We start from the raw sequence: 27,827 nt of genomic DNA on the forward strand, positions 1-27,827 counted from the left end.
GCAATAAACTAGGAAGAATACTGAGCTAGAGAGCATTGTAAAGCATCTTATTTTTTTCCGAGAAGAATATCTTGTTATGAGGCTGGGAAGCGAGTGGGGAGAAGGGTTAGACTAAACAATACAAAGCTATTCTATCTGCCCTAAGTGAATCATTGATCAGTATATGCATGTATTGAAACAACATGCTGTACCCCACAAAAATAAATATAAATAAAATTGAGAAAAAAATTAAAAGACTCAGTTGTTGCAGAAATGTATAATGTGAAAAGGAAGACTCTCCTGTAATCTTGCCCAACAGTTTGTTGAAGTTCCTGGGTACTGTAGGAGAAGATGGTCAGGCTGAAATGTCCCTACATACACACATTTAAGAAAACCCCAGAGACTTCATCACAAGGGTGTTGTTGGGATTGCTCTGGCCTCCCACAGACTGTGATTAGTTGGGCTTTGGCCACGATTTCTGGGCCCAGTTGACAGATTTCTGAGTGCCCAGTATAGCAACTCAGCCTCTGCCAGGTGAGTGATGCCAAGAGAGCCTCAGGAAGGTTCTATTCTGTCCCGTGCAGGCAGTTCCCTGAGGCTGTCTGCTCCTGACTGGAGGATTTGATGCCCTTCAAAATGGAGAGTATATTGATCGTTTTCTAGGCAACAAATGCTGAAGCCCTCCCAGTCCATTAATGTGACTTCAGAAGGTTAAATATGGATTTGGAAAAAATAACTAGCTGCCCACAAATGTCTTATAAATGGTTTGAAATGCAGACATAGAGAAGGAAGAAGCTCATGGGCTGGATTTTGTGTGTATAAAACATCTCTTGAAGCATAAATTATGTCCTCTTGTGTTTTATGTGGCTTTGTAGTATCCTGGGTCTTCATTAGACAATGTCATTATTGGAAAATTAGTAAAAATGGGAGGAAAACAGAAAATGTCAAATATAGAACAGTTCTTTTTACATATGTACAAGGGGACTTCAAAAAATTTTGAAGAAGATTAATTTTTGGGAAGATTAATTTTATCTTTTAATTCTATTTTTCCACATACTTTTTGAAGTACCCTATGATTACATATTTTCTGTATTACACATATATTAGTCAGTAAACATGTCATTCTCCCATAGTGCCCAAGAAGGTGGTATATGGAGAGAGAAAGAGATAGAGAGAATGCTTCTGTAGTGGGATGCAGAATTTAAACTTCTCGGGGCAAAGACACCAAGAATTTGGCAATATGTTACTAAGCAACAGATTTAGAAAGTTCTTTGTCACTTGATCTTCAGGCCTTTTCCTCCTCTTGCTTTTTATACAGAATGTGGGCAGTAAAAATAGTAATGTTAGTTTTCATTTTGAGTCTGGTTTCACTTCTTTGTCTTTTATGTGGTGGTAAGCTGTAGTATGCTTGAATTTATAGAAAATAGCTCAAGGGAACACTGACAGTGTTCCCTTGGAATATTTCCTTAATTTTTGTTTAATAAAATTTGTGTGAACATGAACTGATTCACATTAAAGTGGGCTTTTGCTGAACATTTCAGACCCAGAAAACCTGGGTTTGAACCTTGACTGTGATATCTCCTAGCCATGTGACCAGTAATCATGTTATAGCACCTCTCTCAGTTCACGGATTTTGGTGGTTGGCTGGTATGGGGAAGTGGGATAATTTCTGTATGTGTAAAATGTGGGTAATCACATGGCCTGACCTTTCACTTGAAGTGTTATAAGTATATGAGGTAGTACACTGCAAACTAAATAGCCCACCAAAGGTTAGTTATTAATGTTGAAATATTTGTACATTTATTTGAATACTACTGCTAAAAGAATCTTTTTGAGACAAAGTTCTAAAGTTGAATTTGGAGCTCTCCTTGGGAAAAAGTGATGTGGAAATGATGAGATGCTCCAGCGTTCTGGATTTGGCTATTAGCCCTGGAGATAAACTAAACAGAGAGGTGATTTTTTTCTAAACAGGCCTATAGGTAAGCAGCTACCTAAGAGATGTGTCCTTGATTTTTCAGGCTGCTGTATCTGATTTATTGTGCTGCCTCTTTTACTGACTGTGTGGCGTTTGTGTGCAAATGTGACATTAGCCAACAATTATGTTATAGAAGTGTGAATTATACAGGCAATTAATGGTTACGAGACTGAAAGGTGATGCTGTCCCAGAGGTACAGTTTTGTAGGATTAGATTTCTGTCATGTGTGTTCATTGCCAGAATTAAACAAGAACAGAACCCTATCCTTTCACTATAAAACTAACATGACGCCGGGTGGCTTAGGAAACTTCCTCCTCTGCTGAATTTAGGGTGGGGCCCAAAATGAAAAATGAAGCACCGCTTGTCCTGATAAAACAAATCTAAAAGCATCTGATGTGCCACATGACACAGCCAGTAAAAAGTTCTTCTGCTTTTACTTTGACTTATTGTAGAGGGTGAGGGGACAACAATTTCTTTCATGTTCTGTCCAGTTCTAAGGGTGTTGTGAGTTCTCAGCAATTACTAAAGTATCCATGACAGTTTCATATACAGGACATGAAAGAGTCTCCTAATGGTGGAATAGATCCCACCAGTTATTTGCTTCTTGAATAAATAATCAGCTTTTGCCAGGTCTAGGGGAACAGGTTACCCTAAAAATCAGGAAAGTGAGGAAAAGTACTTATTGTGTAGATGACTGACATTAATTGCAGAGGCAGTGAGTAGAATGAAATCCAGAAGTCATTTAAAAAAAAATCCTAGCTGATGTTAATTTATTTATTGTATTGGAATGGATGAGAATTCAAAAGTATCATTGAATAAACTGCTATGTGATTGTAACCCAGCTCTGTTATTTACTAGCTGTGACACTTTGGGAGGGTTGCTTAGTTCCTCTGAGCATCTGCAAAATGAGGGTAGGGCTGTTGTGAGGTTTCCATAAATTGGTATATTTAAGGTACCTGAAAACATACCTGGAACATCAAAAACACTCACTAAATGGTAGCTATTATTTAAACAACTCAGAAAAATCATCTGAGCAGGAAAATCTCCCCATCTATTGAAAGCCTTGTAAAGACAGAATGAAAACAATGTGCCTGAATTTTTGGGTTGGCATTTGTGTTATGGCATTTGGTACAATTATTGTTATGTTAATAGGATTGCTGAGAACAAAGGGTATTGTGCTAGGTGAACCCAGCCTTCATTTTCCCGCATCAAAGCCCTCATTTTGATTTAAAGAAGGACATTGAAATGCAACAATGAAAAATAATACCGATTTTTAACAAATGGGCTTGAAATTTTACATAGGCATTGAGCAAGACAGGCATGCAGCAAATCCCCATTAGCAGACTCATTTTCAAGACACAGCTTTGTTACTGCTCATGCATTACATGCACTATGTGTATACACCACCAGTCCATAACTATACCCACGTGTCTCTGTCTAAGACATGGGACCATTCTTGGTGACACTCTACTTTCTCCTATCAGATGCACCTCTCTCTTTTAGTTTTTCTTTTCTTCTCTCCCTCTCACAGTTTCCTTTTACCATACTGTTTATTTCCCTTAAGTTTTTATTTTTCTTCCTGCTGTATCTGAAGTTTGCCAAAAGAAGCCGTAGGCATCTTCCACTACCAACTAAAGGACAGAAATAAAGAGATTCCTAACCCCTCCCCCCAGAGTGTATGCTGTGCTAAATAAAGGAGCATATCACTTGGCTTTTCTAAGTGTTAGAGTCACTGTACATACCTTTTGTTTAAATTAGTTGTGGTTTCCAGTAACTGCTGAAGTTCGGGTTCTATCGCAAGTTGTACTTTGGTAATTCTCCCTGACAGAATGTGGATGCAGCAAGTGTAGCTTGACCTAAACAAAGGATCAAAATAAAGGGAGCAGCAGTGGGTCATGCTTCTGTTGCTTTTTCTTCTGTTGCTCTTCTGTTGTGTGTTTCTTACTGCTCTTTGGGAAAATGAATGGAGATACAACAGGCAGAATGATCACAAATCAAGGGAAGGAAGGATTATGCTTCAAAACAATGAAGAGACCGACAGGGGAAGAATCCGTGCATAGGGTAGCACTTCGAATGTGGAAGCGTGGCTGCTAGTGAGGAAGCGAGCATGCATTGGGCTGAGCCCCAAGTGTACAGAACAAGAGACCTGGTGGGGAAAGAGTGTGTATGTGGAGCACGAGAGGCATGGAAAGAAAAGGAAGCCGTTGCCAAAGAACAGGCGACTAGGATGTAATCCGTGGTGAAAACAGGTCAGCTTCCTTTCCAAGTTTCGTTTTAATATTGAATAAAACCACAGTGACTCCTAGCATTGCCACAGACCTCTCGGCATGATGAATTGCCTTGTCCTTAGCTTGCAGAGATGTCATCGTACACTTCAGTCTCTAGTTCGACTGGCAGCCTTTCCCTCATATGCTGTTTCCTCATGTTGTCCAGCTGTAAAGCCATGTTCCCCACTCTTTCTTCTTTGGTCAAAGGGTGTTCAGGTGGCCTTGCAGACATCACCTTTTGGGCTGATGTCAATCTCTACTGTGTTGGCTTTAAGATTCAACTGGCATTTCTGCCTGTCGTCGAACCTATGTCTTGTATTCTAGACAAATTCTCCAGTTGTAATTTTTCTGCTTCCCATGATTCTTAAAAAAGAATAGGAATTGATAAAGATATCAGGAAAAGCTCAGAGGCATCTTTGTGATGCACTTTTTAGAACTGGGACATGGTGGATGTTTCTACCCGACCTCTTGCTTTTGGTCCCTTGCTAGAGTGTGTGAGATGTTGGGCAAATATTTTTTTGTGGGTCCCCTGTTCATATAATCAATTCCATTTAAAGATACTTTGCAAAACTGGTAAGCACTTAGGAGGCTTAGTGGTTTATCTCTAAGGTTTAGGATGATGGGTAGAGCAGAGGGACTGATGTACTTGTTCATTGTCCAGTCAGAGCACTTGCTGATTCTTCACAGTGTTCAGACACCCTCTGTTTCTTTTCAGATCTAGGAACCATCTCTTCATATTCTTTATTGTCAAAGGTGCTGTTACTGGTAATTTCATATTTCCCACTGTGAAAAAAACGTAACAGCGCTGTCTTCTTCAAGTCCTTTAGCTAGTCGGAACCTATCCATGTTAAAACATAGCTCTTCTCAGTTCCGAGTTCCCTGATGCTATTCGTTTCATGCCAGTTACATCATTACTCATCCATCCTGCTGCCTGTGAGTACCGGCTTCTGATGGCTCTTTCAAAGGTCGTTCCTGTGCTTCCTTGAAGATGACCGCAAATGCACATTGTATGCAGGAAAATGGGAACAATGATTTATTTTATGGTCATGTTAAATTCACCATTTGGAACATCACGGCATAAATATAGAACAGCACATTTTCCAAATATGGTTTCTCTTGAACAATTTAGGTCGTAATCACAGCATTCCTACAATGTGGTCTCTTCCATGTTGTTGCACTGCTGGTTTCCACACACCATCACCAGCAGGGAGGATGGGGAGCAGCATGCGGGTAGAGCAAGAAGAGTGGTCCCATTCGTGCCGGGAATCCCTGACCCTCACCATCACAGCAGGTGGAGGCAAGAATGAACATGGATGGATTGGAAAGGCCTGTGGCATTGCAGAGCAACAGTCCAGAAAGCCCTTAGAGGAGATAAGTGACACCACCTATGAGGACTGTATTACATGTGATGCAGAGCCTGCAGAGGGATAAGGGACTGTCCTTGGTGCCAGCATCAGGGGTTGCATAGGGTCAAGGTTGCATGCTACCATGGGTGCTGTAGACCAGAGGCAGCACCAGGGGGGCAGCATAGTGGGTGCTGAAGGATGCTGGAACCACACATGCAGCTCAAATTCAAGCACTGGCTGTGGGCTGTTGGGAGCCCAGAGTCCTGAACTCATCCTGTGTCCAAGTGAGTTAGAATCACTCAAAATCAGGGTGTCAGCACCGTTCTGGCAGTCCAATCTCACACCATCCCATGACAGCAATACTGTGCCAGTCAGCAGAACTGATCCACTCACCAGGCTGCTTTTCTAGAACTGGAGTCCAGGCCCGGGGCCCCAGGATGACACCACAGGCATGAGTTCTAGAGCCCGTTGGGGCATCACATTCACCCCATGTATAGGAGGTGGATTGGAAAGAACTCTAAAGGGTAGAAATGGGGACTGGGTACATGCAGGTCTCCATCTGGGCTCAGTGAACTCATTTAGACAACACCTCCAGCTCTAGCCAGGCCCAGGCACCATAGGGTAGGGGGAAATGTCATGGAGACATGGAGAAGCATGGGCCTCTGAAGCAGGAGGCCTGAGGCAGGAACCAGCTCACATGGGTCTAAAGTTGGCACTGACTTCTGGTTGCTTCCTGCAGCAAAAAGGAGTGAACAAAATAAAATGGAGGGTAGACATGGGAGAGATGAGGTCAAGTGTGAAGTTTTCTTGGAAGTCTGGGTCCTGAGAAGGGCTGTCCATGGGTTATGCAAGGGGCTGAAAGGTATTTCACCAAAGATTGAATTTTAACAGCAACAACAACAACAAAAAGAGCTTTTACAAGGAAGCTCTGACAATTTTGCACTGGAGGCAGAAAATGCAATAAAGAACATTAATAGGTCAATTGATGATATTAAAATATGGTTGGAAGGTTACACAAAATTATTGTATGGCAGTATTAATGTAAATGTATGAAGTTGATAAGCATACAGTTGGTTGTATAAGGGAATATCCCTTTACTTAGGATGTGCTCTGAAGTATTTAGTGGTAAAGAATCATATTCAGAAAAAATATTATCTATTTATTTATCTATCATCTATAGCAAATGAGAAAGCAAATGGGGTAAACTGTTAACAACAACGGATTCTGCATAAAGTCTAAATGGATAATCTTTGTACTCTTTGCCTGTTTTGCAACTTTTTGTAACTTTGAAATTATTTCCAAATAAAAAATTTAAAAATGTTACCCCAACTCAGTGTATCGATTCTGGTAAAATTAGTTATAACAATGCTTTCTCTTTTTTTCTTTCTCTTTCCTTCTCTTCTCCTCTCTGCCTTTCCCTCCTTCCCTACTTCCTTCCCTCGCTTTCTTCTTTCCCTCCACAGCATACAGATGAGTATAGTTCAGCAACTTTTGGCACACTAGCACATTCCACAGATTATAAGGATTTAAGATGAAAAGGCTTCCTGGTGCTTGCCACAGGCTGTGTTCTTACACTGACTGTATAGAAAGAGGAGGCAAAGTAAACCCACACCATATACAACTCAGCCCAAGCTCTGTGTCTGGTCTGTGTTATGAATGGGGGGACATGGAGTTGAGAAAAAAAATAAAAAGAATTTAAGATTAAACCATTAAAGGACAGCATTGGCTGGATTCAGGATGGGAGCTGTCCCTGGGAGAGATGGCAACAGAGATGCAAGGTGAGGTGAGATGATCTAGAACTGGTCTTTGGATATCTGTAGCTGATGAGAACATTGTGTACAGAACTTGAATGAGACAATCATGATAATGGCTATTGTTCTGAAATGTGAGGAAAAAGCTCTGCTTTACTTTGATTTTAAAATGTTTATGTTTCTCAACTAATGGTTGCCAGGAGTATCACAGCACCCCACAGTGGTTAATAAGTGGGCCCTAGGGAAAGAGATCCCAGGTTTAACTCAACCTTTTCCACTTACCACCTGGGTGATCTTGGGCAAATGGCTTCATGTTTTGGTGCCTTGGCTTCCTCCCCTGTACGTGGCAATAATAACAGCACAGTTAGGAATGACTTTGGCTGCAATTAATATAAACTGACTTATGGTGGCTTAAACAAAGAGAGGTCCCAAGAACAGGTGCTGCAAATCAATCATGTCAGAGAAGTGAGGTTCTTTTGTTCCTGCCATACTTTGTGGGTGATTCTACTTTCTATGCAGAAGGAGAGGAATCCTAGCTGCCTTTTCTTGAATTTGGGAGGAATAGGGTATGATAGATATGGCTTGAGTCAGGCAACCAGGAGTGAAGATTGTAGTGTGTTACAGAACTGATTTGAACATTAAATGAGCTAACAGCTGAAAAGTTCTTAGAAAAATTCATAATAAGTACTTAGATGTTAGCTTATTATTATTAGTAGTAGTAATATTAATAGGAATTGCACTATTTTTACCTACATATTGAAAGATGTTATCAGTTTTGAAAGTAAATTTGAAAAAGACTGTGGAAATAGGGGAAAGAGGAAGTCAACAACTCCCTTTCCAGTTCCACCTCCAGAGAAGGTTTAGAAGGAGCCGAGACATCCATTAATGAACAGGGCACCTGCATCCTCGCAAACATGCTAGGAATGATGTTCTTTGTAGGCCAGGGAGGACGGCAAGACATGCTATAATGAAGGAGGACTTGCAAATTTCAAAGGGGACGATGGGATCCCAGAGTAGCACAGGTGAAGCGGCTTCACTTATTTGCATATTTTTATTACAACAATGTCTGGTGGATCATTTCCAATGCTGATGGGCTGTATTTATTTTGTCAGTGTTGGTTCAAACCGAACTCAACCATCTTTGCCTTGTTCATTTTTGATGGGTCATGTTGTCACTCTTGCCCATCTGGAAGAGGGGATGTTTTATGTGTCCAGTGGAGCTCCACGTACACAAGTACACCCCACATTTTATTAGTGGCTCTTTTCCAGGTTGCTAGCTTGCTACTTTTCAAAATGCGCTGAATGGCTGTTTGGAACTTGTCTCTGCTGACTCCACTGGGCTCAGTTTCAAATCTCTCCTAATCCACTAATGAACCTTTATTAAAATGGGAGAGAGAGGTTGAATCAGTCTTTGGACACATTATTAAAATAAAGTAGGAGCAGTGAAAAGATCAAAAGAGACTAACAAAGGAATATTCAGTCTCTCCATTTCCTTCCCCCCATTCAGTTTTTAAAGTTGATTTTTTTTAAAGAAATGTCAAAATTATTGTTAATTTTCTCTAGTTTTTAGTTTTGTTTTATTTTAATGTTAATTTTGTTTTATTTTTTGAGGAAGTTCTATGAAGAGACTGTCATTCACCAGCATCCCCCACCCTGTCTTTTTTTCTTTTGTGATTTAAAGTTCAGATGGAACAGGTCCAATACCATAAAGATTTAAGTGACTAAATAAGCAATGAAATACCAACCTTTTAGAATTCTAAAAATGTATGTGCTGGATCAAACAACAATTACCAACCAACCTGGTGGCTATTACTACCCTCACCCCCTTAGACTCCTTTGCAACCCACTCTGGGCTTTCTGTGTCTGGGACATCCTGAGTCTACAACGACTTAGTGCTGTACTGTAAAGGAACCACCATGTACCTCTTTAAAAATGTCCACTCATCCTTTAAGTCACAAGTCAAGAAGGAGGTGGCTTCCAGATATGAAATTCAACTTCTGACATCAGCCATCCTCTATTCTAAAATTTCCCTGTTTTTCTGCTTCAATTACCCACCGCTTGTGGTGGTTAACTGTGCACTCAAACATTAAGCAAACAACTTTCTGTTAGACTGACGAACATCTGAAAATTCCTAGCCCCCAAAGAAACTGCATGCTGCCAAATAATTTATTTCATAGGAACTTATAATAATTTTAATCATTAAATTAAAAAAGAAAACCTTAATTAAGTATAATATTGTGCTTGGTACTTGTTTTTGTCAGTTCCTCTTTCTTTATTAACTTCTTAATTGGGGAGAAAAGGTCACTACACAAATCTATTCTCAAATTTAGTCATGGATGATTTGATTTCTCTTTTGTTTTCTCTCTCTCGCATGTACATAAGATATATATGAATAACATATAAATATGTATAAATAATATATATGTTTGCTCACTTATGAGAAGTTACTAATTAAACCAATGATTTTTTGAATCACAACTTTAAATTATATAGCACTTAATACTTTTTGGAATGCTTTTATAATAAAATATTATCTTCTGTGATACTTATAGGGAAGAATGATTATCTTCAAATGAGAAAATCATGGCTCAGAGCAGTTATCTGTGTAAGATCAGAAAGCTCGTTAGTGATGACACTGAAGTATAAAGAAAATGGTTCATTGTCTAGTTATTGAATCCTACTGTGAACTTAGAAATTATTCTTGATGCTGGGATTTAGCAGTGTGCAAAACAGAGAAAAGCTCTTGACTTCAGAGAGCTTACATTCTGGTGAGGGAGACAAAAAAGGAAGTTATATAGAATGTAAGAAAGTGGTAGTATTGTAGGCAAAAGCAGAGCAGGATGGGGGATAAGAGTCTCAGAGAGTCGTAGCTTATAAGTTTAGATAATTTGGTAAGAAATGAGCTCAGTGACCTCCACTTCCTTGCCTCTTTGGTCTCACTGGGAAAGTTTTTGAGTAGAAACTTAAAGGAGGCTAGAGAACAAGTTGTGAAGATATCTGGGGGAGAAATAGAAAGTGCAGAGGCACTGGGGCAGTGGGTAGACGCATTTGGTTGGAAGAGTGTGACAAACGGGTCCTGCAGGAGGTCTGAGAAGCCAGTTGTCAGGGTGGGAGGGGTCAGTGGAGGTGGAGGTCACCAGGTGGTAGACGACCTTGGAGGCCACTGTGAGGACTCCAGCTCCTTTATGTGTGATTTTGAGGTCTGTTGGATGGTGGAGCAGAGAATTGAACATACTTTATGACCTGGCTTCTTTTTAAAAGGATGATACTGATATGTGGCAAGAGAAAAAACTATAGATGAGCATGGTGGTCACAGGGAATCTTAGCTGTTTAGTTTGTGAACTGGCGGCCTGTCCAATGAGCAGTGGACTTACGGTCTCAAGTTCTGCATTCTAGTTGGGACTTTTCCACTAACTGCTGGAGGGCTTTGGCACACTTAATGTTTTATTCAAGAAGGACATAAGGGTGAACAGTTCGCAGGTAAGTTTGAGCCCCTTTCCTCTTACTCCCTATGATTGTTAGCCTGGTAGGATCCCCAAGTCAGTTTGTTTTTTCCTTTCTCCCAATGCCAGAGCATGTGTCTGCTCACCCCACCTGTCCTCATAGTTGAGACCTTTTCTCTCAGCTCTGAAGTCCCTTTCCAACCTCCCTCAGCACATGCAGAAGACGAGAGGCCAGAACAAGGCTTCGCTGGCCCTGAATCATTTTGAAGTTCCAGGTTGCAGCCCATAGCCTACATCTTGCATTAAAATGGTGTTAGAAATATTTTGGAGGTTAAAAAGAAGTGACTGGAACAATTTACCTATCACTGAACTATTAATGTTCCAGAATTTATGTTACCCAGTAAAAGACAGGCGACTCTGGCTGCAATTCTGAGGCTGGGGACGTGTGCGCCTGCGCATCTGCTCTGTTTTGGTTTCACTTCACTTCAGTGAACTTGATTTGGTGTCTGCCAAATCCTCTGTGCACAGTTTTATGAGCCTTGGGACAATTTACTGCTTACTTGAACTCTAAAATATGCTTCCAGGTTTGGAAAACCACAAATTATTTACCAAAGAGGCAAGGAAAGGGAGGTCACTGAGTTCATTTCTTACATAATTTTAAACTTCCTTTCTGAGTCCTGACATCTCCCAGCAGTCAGACTGATGTGCTCTTTACCAGAGTCCATAATGGGGAAGAAAAGATGAAAATTGGTGAAAGTTGCTAACTACTGTGTTCCTCTGCTTGCTTTTGATGCTAAATGCCAGAAATCAAAGTTGCAGTCATGGAAGGTAGACAGAAAGTAATTCTCCCTTCCTTGTTTTATTGTGCTTATAAAGAGTTCAGCAGGAACTGCTGGCAAATCTCTACCATGTGAGGGGCAAAATGATTTAATGTATGGAAAAAAAAATTATTGACCTAAAACAACAGAACGAGCAATCATTAAACTGAAATTAGAGGGCAGTATAGAAAGTCAGTCTTTAAGATACCAACTGCTGTCAGTTTCTTCCAAGATACCTCAAAGGTGACAACAGATAACTAGCAAATACATTCAACATTAAAAAAAAAAAATGAGAATGAAAGGGTGAGTCTACAAAATAAATATAAATAGGAAAATAAGTAATAAACTTAGATCACATGTAACTGATAAAAGAGAAAAGATAACTGCTGTGTGTCTAGCTTGGAAGGATATCGACTCCATTGAGTGATGTGGAGGAGATATACATAGTTGGTTTGACAGTTAGGAACTTCAGGAATTTCTTAATAGATGGCAAAATTCTTGTTGTATAGGTTTACTTATAATAGATGAATGCATGGGTCTGTCCAAAGGGGCCAGGACAAAATGTTGCTTTGTTTAGTTTTGAGAGTCCTTTTCTTCTGAATTTTCTTTTCCCTTTTCTTCTAGGGGTTAGGGGAATGAGAGATACCAGGTGCTGATGTATTATTAACCTTGGGGACTCCCATGTTATGGAAGAAAGGGCTGGTGGAATGAGCAGAGACCTCTTGTAGGGGGCCTCAGAGCTGTGAAATTGAGCACTTGGAGCTGGGAGACACCAGATGTTTTCATGACATCAGCAGGATTGAATTTAATCAATGGATAGAGCCCAGAAAGAAATTAGGTGATTGATAGTAGGGAGGGGAGCAGAATCCCAACTGAAATTAGTTATAATTTCAGATGTAGAATAAAGAGTGTTCCAGAAAGCACAGCTCCAAGCACATTGTGAAGTTCTGAGTCCCTTCATGTTTATGATTTTAATTATCCCTGTTTCCCAAAGTGATTAGCAGAAACAGTTTAGGAGGAAATGGATGTGTGTGCTGGAAGGGAGGGAAAAAGTTGGGGGCTATATGCCATTTCATAGCCAGGCATGTGGTTGGGGAAGAAATGGTGCAAGTCAAGGGAGAGAGAAGGGCTGGCAGTTTCAGAGAGGCGAGGGAAGAGAGGAGCCACGCAAGCTCAGCTCCTGAAGATGGACTCAGTGGGAACCCAGGCTTATTCCACTGGTGTCTGCAGACTCCAGAAAAATTCAGAAGCCGGTAGCTAGAATGAATGTTTGTTTCCAAATAGAAGGAAAGAGGAGCTGAAATGAGCCTGAAGATACTGGACTGTCTGAATTGATTGAGCTTAGGGAAGCTCAGGTTAATGAACGAATTCACATTCATATCCATGTACGATCTATGTAAAGTTCATTTCGTATTCATGATGATCTCTGTAAGGAGTTAACCTGTTAAGGGTTCAATGAATGTTGGCTGTTTACCTTTGATTCCACCCACAATTATGCCTGATTGTCGATTATTCCGGTATCGTGAGCAATTTCAATCAAGCTAAAGTATGTACCTGTGCTTTCTAAAGTAAATACACTAAGTAAGAGTTAGTATTTAATATTCTTAACTCCACTTCTTTTGAATTACTTTCTCAATGTTCTAATGGACTCATATTAGTCAAGCATGAAGGTTCCTCTTGAAATTGGTTTTATTTATCTTGGTTATAGGACAATTCGAAAAATGGTTTCTATTCATTTTGAAAAGCAGCTGAAATCTTCAAACAATAAATGCAATTTACCCAACTTTCATTTGTTCTTTGTTTTGAATTTATAGAAGCAGATTTCCCTTTTAAATGAGAAACATTAAAAGATAATTTGTAGCACATTCCATTGGGGTTTAAAAAAGGAACTGTGGCACAATAACCATCCAGCTCATTAGAAACAGTGTGAGTCTTTTGTCTTCAGCAGTTTGGTTGTGAAATGCCTAGTTATGATTTCTTTATATCTATCCTGTTTGGGGTTAGCTGAAATTCTTGAATGTGAAGGTTGCTAGCTTTAAGAATTCTGGAAAATTCTTGACCGTGATTCTTCATATATTTATCCTGCTCTGTTCTTTTTTCTTCAGTAACTCCAATAATAAGGATGTAGGGTTTTGCACTATGGCTTGCATGTAACCAGAATGTGTATTCCTTTGTTCTCTCTGTGCTTTAGTCAAATATTTTATACTGATCTGTCTTTGGGACCATTTAACCAATGTTTGGTTGTGCTGTTAAACTCATCCAAAAAGGTTTTAATTTCAGATATTGTATTTTTTCAGTCTTAGAATGAGTTTTTACAGATTCCAATTCTTTGATTAAATTCAATATCCCTTTATCACTTTTGTCCATATTTTCTTTTAATTTCTTTAACATATTAATGGTCATTGTATCAAAAGGTAGTCTTTGGATGATAACTATAATATCCATTTTTTTTCTTTGCATTTGCTGATATTTTTTGTTTCACTTGGTAATTGATCACATTTTCTTGCCTCTTTTTATGTGAGTAATTTGTTACTGTGTGCCAGGTATTATGTTCAAGGCAAGTGTCAAAGCTCTGTATGATCTTACTTCTACCAGACAAGGCTCCGTTTGTCCTCTGTGAAGCAAATGAGGTGAGGAGCTCATCACCTCAATCCATGGTACTGAGCTGGAGCAGGACTGGATTGAAGTTTTAGTGAGATTCACTCTACCTCTAGTTTCGTTTTTTCCTCAGGCCTGTCTCTCCCATACTTTTGATTGAGAGCCCTGAAAGATAGTAAAAGAGTCGATCTATTATTTAGCATCTTGCCACACACAACTTCCAAATTTGATGAAGTCTTGGGGAGACGAGCCATGTGTCTGAGCCATGTGTCTGAGCCAGGCCTCCTTCCTCAAGTGGGACTTTTTCTCTCAATTGACATGGGATTACTGGAGATTTTAATCTACTTCATAGGAACTCCCTAACCTTGTGCTCAGCCTCAGAATTCAACAAAAGTAGTATGGGGAAAACCAACCAAGCATTAAAGGATACTTTTGTTTTCAAATTGTTGTGGTTGCATGTAAATGCCAGAAGCTTTGCTGATTTCTCTTTTCTTTCCTGTAGTGCTTCTGAGTGAACCAGGTCTTAACTGTGCTCAGAAATGGCAAATGCCCTGAGGAAGAAAACAGCCCATGAAAGACAGCTCACCTTGGCAAAACTCTCTGCCCACTGGTATTTTTGTTCGTCTAATTCTGTTTGTTTTCATAATTCATGGATCTTTTTAAATGTGATTTTTTTGCAATCAGTTTGCCTTTTTTAGTTGGCCTAACAGGAATGTGTTCTCCTGCAGCAGACTGCATTCTACCTGTAACTGGACATCCCCTTAAGGTCAACTTTGAAGAAATCTAGGGCGGCTATGTTTTTCCAACCTAATATTCTATGAAGAGATCTTCACGTATCTTTTTTAGGAGCTTCAGATGCGACTATCACAAAGAAAAGTGCAGGCATGTGTGGCAAATAAAGTCGAAAAATTAAATCTGTATGCCAAAAGTTTAAACACAATTAATTCCCTAGCAGCTTCCAGTCCTGTCATATGTAGCAATAAAGACTATAACACAGTAACCATGTTTATCACCCAATTTTTTTTTCAATATGGAAAATATTTGTTAAGATTATTCCTGTATATGGAAATGCTGAAATACTTGAGATTGAATCTTACAGACCATAATGGGACTTTAAAGGTCTTGGCACATGGCCTACCCATGTGAAAAGCTTGATTGTCCTTTTTTCTCTATGCAGTGTACAGGGCATACAGACAGCCCATGGAGCCTCTCTTGCAAGCATCAGTTCGGCAGTTGATGATAATCTGTATGCAAACCTAGGAGTGTTTTTGTATTAGTTCGTTTCTGTTGCTTATAACAAAATACTTGGAACTGGGTGATCTGAAAAGAAAAATAAATTTATTTCTCACAGTTTTAGAGGCTGGGAAGTCCAAATTCCAAGGAACATATCTGGTGAAGGTTTTCTTTGGTGGTGTCTTTACAACAAGGCAGGGGTCTCACATGGCAGAGCAGAGAAAGAGAGATAGTTCCTCATGCACACATCTTTTAAAGCCCTCAGAACCATGCCCCTGACCTTTATTAATCCATTCACTATGCCATGGTCCTAGAATCTAATCACCTCTTTAAAGGCCCCACCTTTAAATTTCCACAATTAACTTCCCACCGTCCACAGCAGCACTGGAAATTGAGCTTCTAATATATGGACTTTGGGGGACACAATTCAATCAATCCACAGCAGTGTTGGACCTGAGGAGGTGCCCACTGACTCAGAGGATCTGTGACTAAGGAATTGGCTGTCATTATCCTTAAATACGGTGGCTGTGTTTGTGATTTCAGTAGACTCTCTGATGTGTTTCAAATGAATATTTCTTTTGGAATTAAAATTCTAGAGCTCTTAACTTTGGCCCACTCTGGTTTTCTCTCTGGTTTTTCTAACACTGTTATATCCCAACTCCATTGTCTATGTAAATTTCCCTGACCACCTAGTTGTACCTTGGCATGTCAAAATACTTGACAGGCTTTATTTTACTTGAGTCTTACAATGAACTTAAATGACTAGGCATGGTTCAAGCTCTACTTCATAGTCCAGGGCACTGTAGGTCAAGAAGTTAAGCAAAATCAGTAACAGCAGGTGACAGAATTTAAACCCAAGTCAATTTACTTCTTGTTTCCTACTATAGCGGTATGTGAATCTATCTTATTTCTGAGATGACAGATGGCACTGGAGCAAGAACACTTCCTTACATCTGGTATATAGCTGAAAAGCGAAGATTCTACACAAATAAACATGAAAGAAATTTTTACCCTCTCCTGTAACTTCCTTTCTGGAACCTGGCACTCACCAATGTTAGATAACAGCAAGGGGACTTATGTAACTTAACTCAAAGCAGAGAAAGTTATATAGACTCTTAGCATCATATAGCATGAGGAGGTCATCCTTGGAAGTGTGCAAGGTCTGATGATCTTGGAGGTGCCTCAACCCTGAATTGCACTAGTGGGGCCCCTCCAATATCATCAGTGAGGCCCAAGTTCCTTCCTGCCTCTCCTTTGACTTCAACTTCACTCACGGGTTGGATACCTTTTCTTTTCCCATAGGTACATTTAGAGGAAACTGGATGGAACTGAATGACTGGATGTCTAGTTAAGACAAGAAGAAGAGGGACTTGAGGGAGTGGGGATTCCTGAAAGAGATGCTCTGATAAACTTGGAGAAAGACAACTACATGGAGAACTGAGATGTGAATAAAGAACTTATACGTTCACCTGAGGACCAGCATCATTTGCACAGGGCAAAGCAAACTTATTGGACTCAATGATCTCATTTGGTAATTTTATTGCTTAAAAAAAATAGCAAAATATCAGTAATTTCCTATGGTTCAACCTAATAATTTATAACTCTTCTATTCTGAAACAGTGATCCTTGATAATGTCATATACACATGCAAGCTTTAAAAATATGATGTCCTGACTATAACATCGTGCCTATTTAAATAAGTAAACACTCAGTCATGACTTTACCCTCACTTGAAGATATAATAAATGAGCCAGATGCTTGCAGCTATGTGGAGATTACCCTGGGTGCCCTAGCTACAAATGCAGATGTCGTGAGGGGTATTGTACTGGTGACTTAAATAGCACTAGCCTTTTGCTATACTTAGAGCTGCCACTGGGCCAGCTCTATGTTTCTAGGTCTGCTTTTCAATCTTTTCCTTGTTTCTGGCATCTGAGTTACCTTTCTCTTTTAAGAATTGCAATGCATTTAAAAATACATGTAACTATATTTTTAAACATATCTCTTAGCAAGGGATATTCCTTATTGGATAGTCTTCCACATTGCTGGAAACAAAGGACATGACAGTTCGAGGTGAAGGAAGTAGACAGATTTCATAAATGATGAAAGCCAAGCGTGCAACAGCTTTCCCGTAAGTAGGCATTTCAAAATGTATTTGTAGAAAGTAGGGGAATAAGATGCAAATCAAGTTGTTTTTAAACCATCCTTTTCAAAGCCAAGGAAGAAATTATGAGAAGAAAAATTGAAAGAAAATTATAAGTCCTTTGGTGGTGTTTTTAGTTGAAGGAATTTAAACATGATTAGGTATTACTATTTTTAATTCAATTTTCAGAAGAAAGTTTACCAAAATGGAAACTTTGTCATTTCTTTCCCCCACAACTTAAAAAAAGTTAACTGTGAGCATTGGGTCACTATAACCTTTCTCTTTTAGTCTCCTTTACACACAAATTTATCCACCATCAAATTGCATTTTACTTCTTCCTCCCTTGACTACCTGTGGCAGAGTGTTTATATAAATAAATACAAAGCTCTGTCTTCTTGTCTGTTGCTCTGAGTAAATATTAAGAAATCAAATGCCTAAGTCCAGTGATTTGATTTCATACAAATGGCTCTTGTTAGAACACTTCTTTATGCCTGGGATATTGGGAGATTTATTTGTGTACTTCCCTGCCAAGTGAACAGTAGTGGTATTTACTGTTTCTAAGATTGTTGTAGTTTCAAAGATTTTGTTTGTATCTTGCCAAAGTGACTGAATTAAGAAGTACTTAACTGACTGATTAAAACCAAAATGGAAAAAAAAACCTCTTTAAGTCATTCAGTTGTTTGTCTTATACCAACATATAGGTATATGATTGTATATTTTGATTTTTTTTCTCTATTATTTGGCAATGAGTAGATGCATCCATGTCTGCTAATGATATAGTCCTTTAAACTCCAGTTTGTCTATTTGTAAATTTGGATTGAAAGCTATTATGGCTCCTTTCAAAGAGAGCACTACATGTAAATGGAGGGTGCTTTGATATCACTTGAATGATGGGGCTGAGATCCTGAAGGAACAGGCAAACTTCGTCTGGGGAGAATAGGTCCTATGACTTGTAGGGCTTCTGAGTAAGCCACACAACTTTGGGGCTAAAGCTCAGGACAATAGCCATGAAGTTGAGCATTCCTGCCAGTTATTTCTATTTTCTGACTCCCTCCCACCTCCTTTCTTGTCCCACCCCATGCAATTACAAGTTTTCTAAATGCTGAAGATAGCTTTAGATAGCAAAGGTGTGCTCAAGTATACAGTTACCCAGGTTGTTCATACATCTTGGTTTGGACATGGTCAGTTGAAGTAATGAGAAAATACATTGCCGTGATGATTTCTGTCATCCATTTCTCCTTGGGTATTGGTGTTAATTGATTTTTTTGGTGGGTTGCAAAATAATTTTTAACGCTTCCCCTTTCTTCTTGTTTCTTCTGCCTCTTCTTTCAGACCTCCATTAAGAATTAGATGACGATACCTATTGTCAGTGCTGTGAAAAGAGTGAACTGTAATGTGTGAGAGGATGTAGGGTTGATCTCCCTGGGGAATCTGGGCGTGGGTGGGAAAAGATGCAGGTGGAAGGGAAGCAAAGTCAGCCTCCTTCATCTTTCCAGTCTAGAGACATTATACTGGACTCACTTACCCTGAATGAAAAGAGAGTCTTTGTATTTCCACCATCTTTGGGATCTGATTGCTACTGTAGTTATCTTTAAAGAATTCTGCTATTTACAATAAAACTAGGATCTCCCTTGTATTAGTCCATTTCTGTTGCTTATAACAGAATATACCTGAAACTAGGTCATTTATAAAGAAACGATATTTATTTATTACAGTTTTGGAGGCGGGAAGTCCACTGTCCAGGGTGCGCGTCTGGTGAGGGACTTCTTCTGGGTGGGAGCCTCTGCAGGATCCTGTGGCAACCAGGATATTAAATGGTGAGAATGGCAAGAGCAGGATCTCTCTCATGTGCTCTCTGTAAAGCCACCAGTCCACGCCCTGATAACTCATTACTCTATGAATGGATTAGTCCATTCATGAGGGCACAGTCCTCACAATTCAATCAGCTCTCAAAGGCCCCATCTTTTAAAAATCATAATTGGATTTCCCACCCTCTTAAAACTCTTGCAGTGGGGATCAAGTTTCCAACACATGAACTTTTGGGGGACACATTCTACCCATAGCATCCCTTCTCTCTTCTTTGTTACACAGCCTCTGATTGCACACTCATTCTTGGCATCTTTGAACTGCAGGGGCCTTTCGACTATCTTTCCTCTCCACGTATTCTTTTATCCCTGCTTCTTCTCTTTACACCTTCTGCTATAGAAAGTGCTGAGCCTTTTAGAGAGTGTCTCTCTCAACCAGTGAATATTCAGGGGAGAATGGAGACCTTTATACCCTAAGATCCAGGAAGAGGCTGTTTATAAAATTATATTTTTCAAAAAGTGGATGCAATTAGTTTTTGTGTTAGGCAGGAAAAAAAAAAAAAAACACCCAAAATGTTTTTTTGATTTAACATTGTTTGCATAACATCGATATTCATTTACTGGAGGAAAACGTTGTGAAAGCGTATGAGTGTGTGTGCGCGTGAGTATAAGTATGTGTGTGTCACTCCACACCTATTTCTGGACCACTTTTTATGTGCCGAGAGTGGTGCTAGTTGACATAAAGTGTGGTTGGAATTATGAAGATAACTTGTTTTCTGAATAAGCTTTTTATTCATTACCAACTCCAACTGTGCTTTATTTTTTCTCTTATCTGGAACTCTTAATGTTTTATAGTTTACGCTTGACAGAATGAACAAGAAGCAAATTGAATAAAACAGTTTGTAGATATTTTAAGGTATTTAAAATACAAATTAAAAAAAATTTTTGGAATGGGGTCTTGACTTACTTGCATGCTGAAAATGTAGTCGGTGTTTTTCTTGCCTTAAGAGTAAGCTGTGTAGTCAAAGGGTAGTGGGTTCACACTGTGAACACTGATGTTCCTAAAGTTAATTTTGTACTAGGCAATTATCAAAAGGTCTTCCAGAAATGCTCTCCCAAGTGACTGTCCCATTCATTAGCAAACACATTTTATGTTAGAGAAAACTACTGCATCAGATTAAAATGGCTAAATTGTCTTAACATGCCTGGATCTTATCTTTTCACAAAAAAATTTTTTTTAATTAGCATTTTTTTAAAACAGGGAGAACTTGCTGTTAAGATTTTTTTCCGTGAGAACTGGAGATTAACCTTTGACTTTTTTTCCTTTTCTCCTCCACGACAGAAGCTGTATATTTTAAGGATAACCACCTGCTACAAGCAAAATAGCCCTAAATAAACACACATTCCTTTGAATGAGTGAACATTTCTGGTATGATCATAGAGTTGACAATGTCAGACTGACTGGGCTTGGAAAGTCACTGGAGTCCCATAGCTCAAATCTCAGGTTTTATCCAGGACTTGTATGTCCCATAGATCATTTTTTTTACTACAGTTTAAAGGGATAGTACTTTTTTCTCTAAGAAACTAATGTCTAAACAGATTAGTGCAGCCAGGTGGTCTAACTGGGGCCAGAGAAACCAATTTTGCCATTTTGAGTGAGTTTTGAGTTTACCAATATACACCATGTATGCTTGTGTTATTAACTGTGTGAAAATATCTGTAATTATTAAATAGGTAGGATCCATGTTTGCCAAGAAAATAAATTTTTTTATATCTCTTTGTGCATTTTTTTGTTTTAAGATTTTCTTTTTACTTTCAACAGTATTTATTTTTTAAAAAATTTATTGCTTTTTTAAAATTGAGAACAAAAATTATATATATTTATCTTGTGTAATATGATGTTTTGAAATATGTATTCACTGTGGAATGGCTAAATCAAGCTAATTGACATATACATTACCTTACACATTTATTCATTTTTTTGGGTAATGAAAACACAAAATTTACTCTGTTAGCAATTTTCAGGAATACAGTATTTTGTTATTAACTGTAGTCACCATGTTCTTCAAGAGATCTTTTGATCTTATTCCTCCTGTTTACCTGGAATTTTATATCCTTTGACCAGCATCTCCCCAGCCTCTCCTCATCCCCAAGCCCCTGGTAATCACCATTCTACTCTCTGCTTCTATGAGTTAAATTTTTTAAGATTCTACACATAAGTGAGATCATACAGTATTTGTCTTTCTGTGCTGCCTTATTTCACTTAACATAATGTCCTCCAGGTTCATTCATGTTGTTGTGAATGGAAAGGGATTTCCTTCCTTTTTATGATTCTTGTGTATATACATCACATTTTCTTTATCTTTTCATCCACTGATGGTCATTTACCCCGATTCCATGTCGTGGCTATTGTGAATGATGCTGCAATGAACTTGGGAGTGCAGATATCTCTTTGACATACCGGTTTCATTTCCTCTGCATATATACACAGTAATGGGATTGTTAGATCATATGGTAGTTCTATTTTTAGTTCTTTGAGGAACTTGCACACTGTTTTTCATAATGGCTATATTAATTTACATTCCCCTGTGCATCGTTTTCTTATATTGATAAAGCAGTAGATCTATTCATTTCACAAACCTTTATTGTGCACCTACTATGAGACATGCTGTTGATACTCAGATAAAAGTCACAGCCCCTGCTCAAAAGCAGATATGGTAACTATTTATTAAGTAAAGTTAGCAGGTGTGAGCTGGTGACCCTATGCGAGAAGGGTAAAAAGAGAGTGAGTCTAGGATGATGTACAGATTTCTACCTTGGGCTGTTGAGCTTATGGGGAATATACTTATTTTGAAGTGGCATGTATCAGCACCTTACTTCTCAGTAGTGGCAGACTAAAAGCTAAATAAAACTCTCCAATTTTGGCTCTTTAAGAATATGAATAAAATGACCTTTGTAATTACGAGCACCTGGTTTGAAGACTGGATTCATTTCTATCCCTGTTACCTTGGTGAATGAAAAGTGAATTTCACAGACAAGAAGTCATCATGTGAAAGAGGTATTACGAGTTGGATTGTCATTGATTGCATGAGGTGATTTACAAGGAAGTTCGGTGTGTGCCCTGCATGGTGGGCTTATCCTTGCCATTTCTGTTTTCTGATTATTAACTAATATTAACTTTACGGTGTACTTTTTGGTATTCTGACTCAAATCTAGTACACATATACACACTTTTATATAAGTGTATGTACATATTAATGTAAAACTTTTATCTGGAGAATCAGAGGTTTTTAATAGTTATAATTTACTTTAAACAACTCAAGTTACCTTGAAGTACTTCCTCTAGCAATAGAATTGTAATTGTTGGAGGACACTGACCTTTTTTATTTCTGCTTGTCTTGTGAGTGAGGAAGTGACTTCCTTTTGTTCTGGACTATCTTTGCATATTTGTGCTGTGAGCAGCCTTGGAAGATAGAGATAGTGTCTCCTTCAGGAGCAAAGGCCAGGCATGGTTACAACCCATTACAAAAAGTTCAGGTTCCCTAAACACAGGGTTCCTCGGCTGTAACACAATGGCTGTAAGACAACAACCGTGCATGAGGGTGACATCTGGCTCTCTTTGCATCACCTTGCACGAATGGAGGCCTGGGGCACTGTCACAAAAATGCTGATACTGTTGCTTCTGCTGTTTCCATGAGTAATAAACTGTCTTTTGTCTTCGACCCAGGAGTCTGTGTCTTCTATCAGCATCCTCAAAACTTTTGGCAGCCTAACTTGTTAGCTTGCAAGTAGGGTGAATTCTTAAATCCTTCACAGTTCTTGACAGTGACTGTGTTTCAGAGTTTTATCTTCCAACCCGTAGACTCTATATTCTACCATAAAATAGGAAACACTTCAACTTTTCCAGCCTTAATAGGGTGGAACTCTAAGATGTAGATGAAAGAACAAAAAATAAAAAACCATAACATCTGCTTTTCCTTGTGATTTTTTTTGTGTGATTGCAAATGAATGTGAATGTGATGCCTGTGACCCCTCACACTGATTATATATTACAATTTTTAAAACCGATCACTGAGAATAGAGTATAAGAGTACATTCAAAGCAACAGTTTTTGTGAATTGTGAAACTTTACTATCATTTACAGTTCATTTATTTTTTAGTAAACTTAACTCTCATGTAAGCACTGTAAAAATGCTTTGCGTGCTTTTTATAATCAAGTTTATTGAAGTATAACTTAGGTGCAATAAACGGCATTTATTTGAGGTGTGCAATTCAATGAGAATTCGTAGTTGAATAAGCCTGTAAGACCATCATCACAATCAAGATACAAAATATTCCCATCACCCCGAAGGATTCCATGTACCTAAATTAATCTTGGTAACATGTGCAAACCCTTTACATTGGGACATTTGGGAATAATTTCTACTGAGGAGTTTTTGCTAGTTTCCTGTTTTATTTCCTTTCACAATCATCTTAAGCATTAATATTTGATGTTTTTTCCTCTTGGTTATTTGCTCTGACTTCTGCTTTCCTTTTAAGGACTTCTGCCTAGTCTTTTTTTCTCTTCCATATCCCTTGGAGCAGAAAGACTGAATTATATTTTTATGAGCTCACACAAATGAGATTAATAGAATACATTTGAAACATATCAAGATTAAGTTGTCTTGCAGGAAAAAAAGGCACAGGAAAAGAAGATGGGTGTTAGTGTATTAGTGTATGGAAATTGATCATCTAAGCAATAAAAATTGCAATAACTATGTAATTAAATGATGAATTATATATAAAATGTATACTTCTTTATTCACAGTAATTATGATGTTTGATTTTAGGATTTTTCCTTCTTTCAATAATTGATACATTTTCAAGGGAAGGCTTTCTCAAGCATTTGTTTTCATCTGCCTCTTTGTAAATGGCTCTCAAAACCCAAGGATGCATTTTGAATAGTCTATATCTCTCAGCAGTGTAAAATGGGTCACATTTGTCTTGAGATCTTTCAAAGATTGGAATGTGAGCAGAAGTTGTTGAGAAAAGCAACTTTTTTTGTTGCTAAAAAGCAACTTTTAACTGTACTGAAGGATAAGACACTCACATGTTGTAATTCCAAATACAAAATAGTGCTAATAAATGTCTTTGGTTAGAGTTGTTTCATTTTCATATGACTTCTAATTTATAGAACAAGAATTTTCTCTCTTCTCTTGTCAGTTTGGAGGGTAAACTTTATTTTTCAAAATTAAGATGGAAATCAGAGTCTTCTGTCTTCTCTACCTGGAAAGGGAGAAAGCCCAAAAAGGTTTGGAAAACTATAAAATGGAATACCTGAAGTCAGTCATCTAGGATTTTTGCATTACTTCTCCAATCTCCCACTTCTTACTGATGTGGATTTTTTTCTCTAGTTTGAGGGAAAAAATACACAGCAACTATAAAAATGCAATATAAAGTGAGTTCATCTGATGAATCTACAATCTGTTTCTGTCCTTTTGTGTCTGGAAATGCTTAGGTAGACACATGTGGAAACCCACAGCAGGCACGTTTAATCCCTGTGTGTCTGTCTGTGTCTTCCACGCCATTTTGTAGCCATGTCTGTTTTTTGTTAGGAATGGGATGATCAAAATAAGAACAATGAGAAAAAAAGAGTTTTAAAGGCTATTTTTTAAGAGCAGTTTTAGGTTCCCAGCAAAATTGAGAGGAACGTATGGAGATTTCCCTTATATCCTCTACCCCCACCCACACAGGCACATCTCCCCTGCTATTGCCCTTCCCCAACCGAGTGGTACATTTGTTACAACCGATGAACTTACATTGACACATCATTGTTACCCAAAGCACAGAGTTTACATTAGGGTTCACTCTTGGTGTTGTATATCCTACGGGCTTGGACAAATGTACAAATGACATGTACATGTGACGTCAGAGGAGAGGGTCTGGGAGGTCCGATAGCTGGCCTCAACCTACCACATCCTCTTACCAGGTTCTTGACTCCACCACGGGAAAGATTCAAGAGCACAGTCACAGTAGAAAGTGAGAACAGGTTTAATGCAACCAATGAGAAATGCAGACTTCACAGAGAAAGTGTGGCCTAGCTCCAGAAACTGAGCAGGGCCCACACCAAGTTTAACACGAAAGTGAGAAATACACGTTTAAAGGTTAGTACAGAGTGCAGGCTGACTCAAGAGAGTGAGCAGCCACCTGCTAAAAGTAGGTTTAACACAAAAGTAAAGCCTATATACCTCAGCCACCGAAGTGCGGGTTGGCCCTAGGAAGGTGATAAAAAACCTCACCTTCTGCGAGGATTCAGCCTTGATAGTTTTTCTATCTAATACATATTCATGCTATCTAATGAATATTCAACTATGGGAGGTGGTTCTCTGTTTTCTAACATAGTCTTGCACATGCTCAGTTGGTCTCCTTTTAGGGCATGTTCATTGTTCGAATTCTATCACTTGCACTGAACATATTCAAGAATATTCTGTGCTCTTTAGCACTCTTAGTGGAAGGTCATTCAAAGGATAAAGTCCTTTCCACTGAGCATGCTTGGTCACTGGGGTTGTATAAAGCTGCACAAATTCCTTCTACCGAGCATACTCAGCTACTGGATATGCATAAGTCCACCCTTGTGGCCTCACTTTCCCCACATTGGTACCAAAAATAGGTCCAATAAACAACAATAACTCTCTTCTAGGGGAAGGCCTAGAGGAGGGGCCCGAGACCTTGGGGGAGTGGCTTGAAACTGGGAGGTATGTCCTGAAACCTGACCCATGGAAACTGAGCACCTCCTGTCTCACACAGAACAACAAAAATTTTAAATCAACATCTCACCACCCCTTTTTGGTATTAAATGGAGCAATTGTTGTGCCTTTTACAATAATGGTCTGCCACAAGGAGCGATAAGTAATCAAAATTTAAGGGGAGTATAATTCAAGAGGGCTGCTCCACACACACACAAACATACTCTATAAATTTATTGTACTTAAGAACGTTACTCTATTGGACTCTGGATTTCTAGATATCACACTAGTTAAAACTGTGACTAGAACGACTTATTTTAGGGTGGGGCAGGGTAGTTTGAGTGCTGTCTGCTAGAATTGGGTCAATTTGTGGGGCATCAAACACTCAGAACAAGTATCTTTTCTGGAATCATCCACCCTGCAGGGGAAATTTTATAATTCGTGCTAAGGTGCAGCATGTGCCAGCAGAGCATCAGGGGAGTGGTGACCATCAGACCTTCACATAGATTGATATTTAAGACAATTTATTTCCCCTCTTTTTTAGCAGAAGTGTTATTATTATTTTTTATCACTGTTGATTTGTACCTGGTCAGTATTACTCATGCAGTTCATAAGTATGGGGTGTTTAGATCTGAGAAGAAAAACTTTTTTGTTTTTATTTTTGTTTGTTTGCTTATTTTTCTTTGTTTGTTTTCCAGTTCAAGGAAGCACTGAACCAAAAAGGAAGACAAAATTGTAATTGGGATATAAAGCAGTCTGGTGGAGGCTGGAAAGAACCATAAATAACTCATTAAACTGAGAAAACCCAGAAAGCAGAGCTAAGGGAAGACTGAGAAATTGTGGTGAGGGTTGGAATGGGGTTGAAAGAGATGTAACGAGGTTGTAGGTAAGATAAAGGGAGTGCATTTGCCCTGCTTTTGCTTTCATGTACAGCTAGAATACTTGGTGGCTCTCGGTGTGGCAAAAGGACACAATAGGATGGAGAGATTGGTTTTGGGATTGGGATTAGGTAAAGATTTCTAGCCCAGAGAACTTAGTTGTTCATGGAAGAGTCAATGCACACAATAAATCCAAACAGGTAAGGCAGGCGACAGGGAAATCAGACAACAAGGCACAGAGACCCATAGAAGGGCCTACAGAACCAAGAGCCTAGAACCTATAGGTCTAGAAGGAAAATATTATTAACCTGGTCAAAATTCCAGGAAAGAAAGATTAAGCTTTCAGCACAGGGCCCGAGTTGTGGGGTCCTGGGAACAAGAATAAAGCTTGATTTTAAGGCTTACACTAAGTGCTACAGAATCTTCTTTCCTGTGTATGCACAGAGCTGATGTGCAGTTTGAAGAAGGCCTAAGCATGCAGTTCGCAGAAGGTTAAGTTCTGCCTAACCAGGGTTTTGAACAAATGGGAGAAGCACGTTTCTGATGCATGTAGTTCAAAACTTGAATATATTTTTAATTATAAAGAAAAACCAGAGGGACACGGTTAAAAGTAGGTGATAATGCTCAGGTAAGAAAAAAGGTGTAACCTCTTCAAAGCATCATTACTTTACATATTAAAGCCTAGAAATATTTTCCCATAAATTTACTCATTAGTTCATTTACTCATTCATCTAATATTTATTAAATGTCTACTACATGTCAATGTGTTTAACATCTTATAGAATCAACTTTAATTACTAACTTTCATCATTTGTCTGTTTTGATTCTCAATTAGGAAAGCCAATCTCTCTAATAATATCAGCAATTAAA

The 27,827-nt window shown here is 38.8% G+C and overlaps 1 non-coding gene and 1 pseudogene across 1 annotated transcript; both read left to right on the forward strand.

Moving 5' to 3' along the window:
- The first annotated feature begins 5,709 nt into the window (after positions 1 to 5,709).
- Positions 5,710 to 27,827, forward strand: part of LOC134370417 (TATA-box-binding protein-associated factor 11-like protein 11) — a 39,599-nt pseudogene continuing 17,481 nt past the window's right edge.
- On the forward strand, positions 7,106 to 7,237 carry LOC134371393 (small nucleolar RNA SNORA51). The gene has a single exon (XR_010022817.1). It is a non-coding gene; the product is annotated as a small nucleolar RNA SNORA51 (small nucleolar RNA).

Source organism: Cynocephalus volans, chromosome 2, assembly GCF_027409185.1.
Source record: "Cynocephalus volans isolate mCynVol1 chromosome 2, mCynVol1.pri, whole genome shotgun sequence".
NCBI classification, from domain to species: Eukaryota; Metazoa; Chordata; class Mammalia; order Dermoptera; family Cynocephalidae; genus Cynocephalus; species Cynocephalus volans.